Consider the following 9870-nt stretch of genomic DNA (forward strand, 5'->3'; position numbering starts at 1 on the left):
GATTACTTATACAAATTACCCTATCACAACAACACGCATAACCTTAAGGCGGATGGGCTACAACAGCAGAAGACCCCACCGGGTAGTGGTACCCCCATCTCTACTACAAATAGGAAAGAGGTTACAATTTGCAAGAGCTCACCAAAATTGGACAGTTGAAGTCTGGAAATATTTTGCCTGGTCTGATGAGTCTCAATTTCTGTAGAGACATTCCGATGGTAGAGTCAGAATTTGCCGTAAACAGAATGAGAACATCATGCCTTGTTACTACTGTGCGTGCTGGTGGTGGTGGTGTCATTGCGTGGGGGATGTTTTCTTGGCACACTTTAGGCCCCTTAGTGCCAATTGGGCATCGCTTAAATGCCATGGCCTACCTGAGCATTGTTTCTAACCATGTCCATGCCTTAATGGCCACCATGTACCCATCCTCTAATTGCTACTTCCAGCAGGATAATGCACCATGTCACAAAGCTTGAATCATTTCAAATGGGTTTCTTGAACATAACAATGAGTTCACTGTACTAAAATGGCCCCCACAGTCACCAGATCTCAACCCATTAGAGCATCTTTGGGATGTGGTGGAACGGGAGCTTTGTGCCCTGGATGTGCATCCCACAAATCTCCGTCAATTGCAAGATGCTATCCTATCAATATGGGCCTACATTTCTAAAGAATGCTTTCAGCACCTTGTCAAATCAATGCCACTTGGAATTAAGGCAGTTCTGAAGGCGAAAGGGGGTCAAACACAGTGTAAGTATAGTGTTCCTGATAATCCTATAGGATAGTGTATGAAGGGGCCAATCCATGTTATGCCTTAAAAAACAGTAACATTACCTTAATATCGGTTCTATATTTGACCCGTAACCAGTGAAGAGATGCCATTATCGGGGAGATTTGATCCCTCTTTCCTGTACCAGTCAACAATCTAGCAGCTGCATACTGGACAAGCTGCAGGCATGATGAAGATGATTGACAAATCCCAGAATACAAGGAATTGCAGTAGTCAATATGAGATGAAATAAGAGCATGAATAACAGTCTCTAAGTCCTTACGACAGAGGAATGATTTTATGTTAGCAACATCCTGAGATGAAAAATGCTACAGTTCACAAAATAACTAATTTCATTATAATGCTGGGTCATAGATGATACATAGATTTCTGGCAAAAGGGTGCACACTTGAGGCTAAAGTTCCCTAATCTTTTCTGAAAGTTTGTCAACTGCATTTGAGGGGCCAAACAACATGACTTCTGTTTTACTTTCATCAAGATGGATAAAGTTATGAGCAAACCAGGACTTAATATCTTTCAGGCAGTGAAAAAGGGACTTTAAAGAGTTTGCATCACCTATTTTTTGAGGTAGGTACAGCTGTGTGTCATCAGCATAACAATAAGATATGTTGGCCCTAAAATCAAACCTTGAGTTACACCGCATGTAATCGTTGCTGAAGAGGAGATGTTTCCGAATTCAATAGAAAAAGTTCTATTTTTTTAAGGAGTAAAATAGCACAATTTCCTCCATCACCGAACAGTAACAAATCGTTTACCACTTTAAGAAGTCCTTTTTCTGTTCTATGGTGTTCTCTGAAACCAGACTTAAAATTGTCCAAGACATTATTTTCACCAAAAAATTAACAGAGCTGAGCGAGAACAACCTTCTCCAAAATCACGACAATTTAGAAAGGGGCCTAAAGCTTTTTTAAAGCAGTAGGGTCAAGTTGGTTTTTTTAATGACATGCTGAACCACGGCATGCTGAACCACGGCATTTTTCAAGCTAGATGGGACTGTGACCCTTCGCCTAGCTCCAGTCCAGCTGATCCTTTTCCTGCCTTGCCTCCAGAGGGTGTAAGGCTTTGTCGTCCTGCTTGGCCTTTAGAGAGTCGGAAAATTGAAATGAAAGGAAAATTTAAAATGGATTTGAGCGACTGGAAGTGAATGTGAGATTGATGACTGTGAATCAAACAGGATCACTTCAAAGGACCACAATGCTGGTGCAGAGAGACAAACAATTTCTACAAGACAAATGCCAAGAGCTGGAAAATGAGAGATTCATCAATTTTAAAATGTATGGACCGACATGCCCTATTTATTAAGGACTCTTTAAACTTATCCCCTGAGCACAATCTGGAGATAGAAAGAGGGCACAGGTCCCTTACGGCGAGAACAACTAACTGGATTGGCCCGCTAAGATCAATTGTTCGGACATTTTCAAGCTTCCGAATCAAATAAAACATATTAATAAATTACAGCTTTGAAAAACAAGAAAATCAAAGGGAAGCAAACTTTCTTTAGCCATAACCACTGTAATGGCTTTTTTTTTCATTGCATTGTATCTACTAAACATGGGATCTACCTTGATTCTAATCACCTTTTTTGGTTTTCCAAAAAAAAGTCCCTGGTACCTGCTAACAGGTACCTTTTTTAGTATCACTTCAGGCAAAGTTCCAATCAAGGTGAGGCAATACCAAAAGGTGAAAACCTGAAGACTACTGATTGGTCGGAGAGAATTGTCACAGTGTCATCATTGCTGGCGCCAGACGGTAGTATCCTGAACAAACCCGCTGTTTTTGTATTGCTACCTTCAGCTTCTTTTGACATTAATATGTCTTTTGGCTGTGGCAACAACCACATGCCGAGAATCAAGAACAACATTCTGTTTGTGTGTGTTTGTGTGTGTGTGTGTGTGTGTGTGTGTGTGTGTGTGTGTCGCGTTAGGTCACGGCAGTTTCCTGCTATTACAACCAGCCACGGCTCGCCTCATGAGGCAGTATTAATCTGCAAAGGAAAAAAGAGGATGGGGCACCGCGGCCAGGTCAAGTTGAGCTGAGTCGAGCCAAGTCGAGCAGGTACCATTAATTGAAAAACGCTAAAATACCCTGCAAAATAAAAGAAAGAATATATTGAGATTAACAAACAACTGAAAAAGAAGTTTATCAGACTCCAGCCTCCGTATCAAAACAAGCTGAAAGTTTTCGTCGAGCCCGGTGAAGTAGTATTCAGCTCAGCATGGGAAGCAGCAGTCAGCCTGCGCGGACATGGAAGTAACTGGATGTGATACATACAACGATATAAAAAACATCATCATCTGGGAACGTTAGCGCAGGTGGCGGTGCTGTAATGTAGCTAAGGTAACAAAGGCTCACTAAATTCATTACGCAGCAGTAGTCTACATCCATGGAGTTGAAGAGAGCGACTTCTATCAGCGGCCAATTTGTCATGAAAATCCAAAACCACCAGAGCGCAGAGTCTATCAAGGTGACGAGTTCAATGCAATGCTGACATTGCGGCGGAGTGTTTAGGCATTTACATTATCCTATGGCCCTGTCTTTTTGCAGTGTACAGTTGTACATTTCTGTGGGTTGTTTTCATTCATTTAGTTGAGTATGTGTTGAAAAGAGAAATATGCCTGCCCTGCCCTAATAAAGAAATAGTTTGGTTAACTTTGAGTGATTATTCCCGTTGCAGCCGCAAAAAAATCTCAACAGCCACAGAATGGATTTGGTTAAATAGAATGGTTTAGGAATCATTCAAATGTTTACTTTAGCACATTTCATCAGTTTGTATAATGGAGTTGAATGAAGACAAGTCCCAGACAATCAACCTGGTATTTTATAATCAGAGCTGAAGCAGATGTCACGCAGCAGAATTGATCATTGCAAACTGTGTTGATGATGGACATAAACTGAGTTCTTTTGCCCAAATAATATAAAAATGTCAGTTTGGGATTTGGGAACACATATTTGAATGATATCGATACATTACTTGGCCTAAAAAAATAAATAAAAACAGCTATTTCCCGGAAATGGGTCGTCTTTTCCCGGGATCTGACTCATCTAATTTTTAGGAAGAATATTAAACCCTAGTCTGGATGTCCACCACCTGAACATTTTGAGCGTTGAACACTTAATTTCCTGCATTCTGGTGAATTTGTATGCACGTATGTATTTTTTCTCAAACAATGTATGCTAGGAATATCTTTATGTAAAGGGAAATAGATTACAATCCAAACATAAAATCACAATGGAATATATTGCAGTAAGGCTCTCAGGCATTCTGTATTGCTTTCATCTCTTTATTCTCCCTTAGATTGATTTTTCTAGTTATATCTGAGTCAGCACACATGTAGCCTAGGCATAATTTACTCCTCCTTCCTCTTTTGCATCTTTTGTTGAGGAAATAACCTCCTTAAATGTGCATATGACAATTATCCACCTCAATGATACATGAATTTATTTTAAGGAATTAATAAAGTCCTGGACTGTAATATTTCAGATATGTTTGTGCACATTCAAAATATAACCCATCTGTGCTCTCTGAGATTTAGAGGAGTTGTGATATTTTGAGAAAAATAAAGTTACAATAGGCTATTTTAAATTATTCAAATATTTTCAAGAATAAATAAATAAGTCACTATATTTTTAGAAAATAATCGACCTGCACAAAGGCTGCTGTGCATTCCGTGATTCCTCAGCTGATACGGTAGATCTCAGACCTCCTGAAAGACACAAAGCCCCGTGGAGACTCCGGTCTCTGAATCAGACAAAGTTTAGGGAAGTGGCTGAACGCTGCTCTACATCGGAGGTGGAAAGCAGGAAACTACGACAGAAATTCACAGAGCACAAACGCAACACATCTGGCGCAACATGTCAGCAGCAGAGCTCGTACATAAACATGGGGCTGCACAGGCCGCGCAAGGCGCGCTGCTCATCTCTATTTTTCCATTGAGAGTGGACACTAAGCGACGCACAGGTCTGCTTCAGAGCTCCGTGTGTTTCAGTCTGAACCTCAGACCGGAAACGGCACGATAGCTTCAAACTAAATTAGGAGTATTGCGCTTCTAAACTTTATGTTGAATAAATGAATGAAAACTTTGTTGTACAACAACAATCAACAAGAGGTATTCTAAAGGACAAAAAAACCAAAATAAAATAAAGCCCAAAGGCTTGTTTCAATTGTGGTCCTTAAGATGGAAGGGGAGTAACAGCACATGGACTAAAACATTGAAGTCAAAGGGAAAAGGGGTCAACTAATGAACAAAACAAATAAAACAGATAAAAACATAATTAAAAAAATAAGTATAATAAAAACAAGGGCTCTAGTTCCCAGACAGACAAGAAGACACACAGACAGTACAATATTCCTAGTACTTAAAGGATCTTTGGATTTTGATTATGGGTTTGATAACCTTTTTTTATTGAAGATTTAAAAGTAGGAGGAGCTTAGGTTGGAAGGTAGAAAAGAGCTGCAGAGTATAGGAAAGAGTACTTTTCCATACAGCTCTTAAAACAGCAGGGCCTGTAATCTGTGGAACTCCTGCAGGTGGAATAGCAGTGTGTCTCACTAATTTAAAAAAAAGTAATTACATAAATACTTGGGTGCTAGAATTTTTCTTATCTTATAAAGTAAAAACAGTTTAAGTTGGGAAACCCTCTCCTCCAAGAGCATCGGCCAGAATTTTCAATGTGTTAGTATCTAATAGCCTGGATATTCTTGCCAGGAACTAAGTCCTTTGCCTTACCTTTGAGATAAATCTTTGGGCCATAAACTCCCCTGGTATTTGTTGTCAGTACACAGCCCAAGCAAGTGAACACTTCCTTGGCCGTAATTACAAAATCACCTACGACTAACCTAAACCCGATAGACTTTTTCAGTTTATCTCTGTAACCAAAAAGAATCAAATCGGTCTTGCCAAGGTGGAGAGATAGCTTGTTGTCTGTTAACCAAGCACTGAGGTTAAGGAGTTCTAAAGTAAGCCGCCTTTCTACCTCTGACTCCTCTTTGTTGGAGACTACAATAGCTCAGCCATCTGCAAAATAACAACATATTACAATCTTTAACTGACAGCATATCGTTGACATAAAACAAAAAAAAGATAGGAACTAAAATACTGCCCTGGGGAACTCCACAAGTTACTTTAAGTGGTGAGGACAAGTACCTGTTCCCTGCCAGCCAGGTATGACTTCACCCACTGAATTGATGAAATCAATGTGTTAGACTGATTTGTCTTTGAAAATTACATTTTCACAGCTTTCCTCACATAGACAGTTGCTAGGTGATTACAACAAAAAGAATGTGTTGGTCAGACCCTACACATAGCTGCCCGCTGTATTCACCCCTAAAAATTGAACTGGACAAAGTTACTGTTCAACCATGAGTTCTACAATAAAAGATGTAAGAACTTTAAGTGCGCTGAAAAATACTTTTATTCTTAATTTGCATGTGCCATTCTGGGGCTTTTTTGTTGTATTGTTCTTATTTTTGTAATAAAAGAAAAAAGAAAGAGAGAGAGATGCAGGCCTTTTCATACAACATTTGGGGCTGTAGTTGGGGACGCCCAGGCCTATCAACACCTCTGACATGCAGCAAAGGGCCACAGGATCGGAGTCAAACCCGCTTCCGCTGCATTGAAGAGTAAACCTCTATACGTGGTTGTGTGGTCTACCAGGTGAGCTACCCAGGCGCCCCTAAATCTTTTAATGGGGCGCCCTTGTGGCTCACCTGGTTGAGTGTGCGTCCTGTGTACTAAGGCTTTGATTCGAACCCATGGCCCTTTGCTGAATGCCATTCGCCTTTTTTCTCCCCCCTCATGTGACTTCAGCTGTGAAATAAAGGCCAAAGCAGCCAAGAAATAAATGCATAAATAAAAACATCTTTACATATATCCTTTAATTAAGAACAAAAATGGAAAATTATTGAGATATTTAATTTCTTTCTGATGCAGTGGTAGGTAAATAATTGGATTAATTTAGCTTGTATTGTTTGGATGGAGTTTTTGACACTAAAGCAACTTGCCCTCAAACTATAAAAACGTTCAAAAACTAACTAGATATAAATACTCTAAATACTGCCCCCTGCAGTTCTCCAAAGTACTCCTTGGGGTACACGGACCCCCATTTAAGAAGCACTGGTCTACAGGATACACTGTTGATTAATAATAGGAGAACCAATGATAAAAGGAGTAGCACTTTTAAACAGAAAATATAATGTGGTAGTTTATGAACATGAATGTAATTTCATTTGATGGTATTGGCCTAAATTAAAGTCAAGCGAATTAAAGTGCTCATACTTATGCTCCGTTTCAGGTTCATAATTGTATTTAGAGGTTATGTCAGAATAGGTTTACCATATATTTGTTGCACTGTATTGCTGCAACTCGTCTGTGCTCTTTGTTTTAGCTACAGAGTGAGGCATCTCATTTTTGTACCATCTTTGTTGGGAGCTAGCAGCTAGGTGAGCCTTATAACATCTGATACAAAGTGACACACGTTTTATCACAAAAGTGAAGGCTGGACTACAATTGAGCAGGTTGAAGCAGTTTGTGAACAGTGTTTTCTCTGGAGGATGGCAAACATTAATGAAGAGCTATTTCATTTATACAAGAAACACATCCGTCTAAAATAGAAATGGAAACTAGCAAAACTGTTTCATACTCATCCAGTAGAGGTGTAATTATGAAAATCAACCCATCACATCCCATTTGAGGTAGAGAATACAGTATGTGATAAAGGGGGCAGATATATTTTTGTTGTAGTGAAGATATACATCACACTAAATACATACAACCCCTTTGAGGAAGGTCCACATACATTTGAGAAAGTGACTGGTTTAATTACAGTATAAAGTAAAGGGATTATTGTGAGATTTTAATTTGAATGAAATAAAATCATAAATGCATAGGTCCCAAAGAGATGCTCTTTTGATTAGCAAATTCTTTGAAGATATTGGATGATGAACTTTTTCATTATTATTACTACCATGCTATTTCTCAATTACAGGGGACTACTCAAGACCTAATTCTTATTTTATATTATCTAAAAGTCTGTAGTAAAAAGTATTTATAAATTAGCTGAATACATTTATCAGATGATGTACTTCTCCAAATGTCATTAATGGTTAGTAAGGAAAAATTGTCTGTATTTGGAGATTTAATAAGTCTTTCCTTCAGTGGCAGCTGCTGGTCTTTCAAAGAGAGGAAGCTCATTTTTGGCCTACATCATAAAAATTGTCCATTTATTTATATTATCATACATATTATATATTAATAATATAATTATAAGTAGAACATACTCATTGCCACCCAATGTTAAGAAATATCCTGAAAGGAAACACTGACATGAAATATACTGTGATGTTGTGGTTAAAGTCAATGGTACTCAGTCGGTCCAGCCACGCTTGCTGCGATCAGGCTCGGAGCGTCTGCGCCACTCGGGGTACTAAAGCAACCGTTTCAGCATCTCCTCTGTTTCTTCGGCGAGCCGCAAGAGAAGGCCTTAGGCCAGGCAGGTAATCACGTATAGGAAGACCACGAGATACTTTACAAAATAAAAACCAATTTACAAGTAGAACACCCAGGTTTATGGTGATTTTTGCTGTCTTGACTTCTCAGGGAGTCTACTGCAAGACACACAAATAGACACACGGAGAGATGACAGACAGAGGGACGGAGACAAACACACACAGTGGGGGGAGAGAAACAGAGAGACACATGTTTTGTAGAGTGGATAGGAGAAGTATCGCTTTGTGACCGGTGTTTGGAACTTCGAGTCTGGTGTAAATCAGGCACAAATCTACGCTTGAACTTGGGGCGTGTTCCTGGCGTCATAGTCAAGTCAGAAATGTTCTAATATATCTTTAATAAACCAAGAAATTTATATTGCATGTCAAAATCACTATTTGAGGATTGTCAACACTACATGAATGACCCTCATTCATATTGCTCAAAATGATTTCCAAAACCTATCATTTTCAAAACCCCAAAAGGGCTTAAGAAGAGCTTGAAAGCCCCCTCTTTGATGCATCAGCTGGCCTTCTGGTGCTATGAATAACAATACTGTTCTTGTTGTTTAGCTTACACTGGGGAAATGTGACTCTGCCAATACAGCACAACAAACACTCAGGGGCAGGAAGTCATTAGGCAGCTGAACGGGGTCCAAGTTGAGAAGGCAGAGGTCAAAAAGCAACTTGCCTCTTTGTTTGAAATCACAAAGACATGAATGCCCAATGCTTAGTGGTCATTATCCCAGGAAGCAAAGTGATGGACCTTTGACAAGGGAATATCTTTCTATCTATGCTGGGTGTTGCCCACAGAGTGGCAAAATTGATGCAAGAAGGGCAAAGAGCACTGCTTTGAAAACCCTCATACGCATGTTCAGTGTTGATAAGTGATCCAAAACCCTTACACACATTCTGTATGTCTACTCAGAGCTTTACAGGGAGACCACAGTGAAAGGAGGGTGAATGCACTGCTCAGTTATAGTTAGACGTATTTTCGTAGCAACATCTGAGACTCAAAGTAACTGAAGAAAGAAGGGAGGCGGAGTCGGCAGACATAAAGAATATGTTGATGCATGAATTGATAAGACTAATGCACCCTCATTAGACTAAATGCATTGGTTATGATAAAAGGTTACAGTTCTAAAGCCAATTAAAATTGTTTCATTTTTCACAGTATTTGTACAGTAAAGTTGTATTCTTAGACATATTATTACAATTATTTAAATCCATCAGCACAGAAACAGGATAAGACAGTATCTAGAATTTACCAGGACCCAACAGTTCTAGTAGGTTCCTTTGGGCTTAGAAAATAAAGAAAATGCTTCACAAAGCTTCATTTGGATATTTCTACTGTTCTGTTTGTCTAAATTATATTGACACATAATATATTCAGTGTTTCTTGGTCAAACTGGTTATATATTGTTTTGAAAGATTATTTTTGGAGCATTTTTAGGCCTTTATTAGTGCGCTTGCTCTTTAACGTACACACACAATTTAACTTAATTTTTTTTTTTTTCTTTTGAACTTTATTGCCCAAACTGAACATTATAAGCATTTTTTGAAACACATTACAGTACAATTAAACTTCTTTTTTTTT

Source organism: Etheostoma cragini, chromosome 10 (assembly GCF_013103735.1).
Source record: "Etheostoma cragini isolate CJK2018 chromosome 10, CSU_Ecrag_1.0, whole genome shotgun sequence".
Lineage (NCBI taxonomy): Eukaryota > Metazoa > Chordata > Actinopteri > Perciformes > Percidae > Etheostoma > Etheostoma cragini.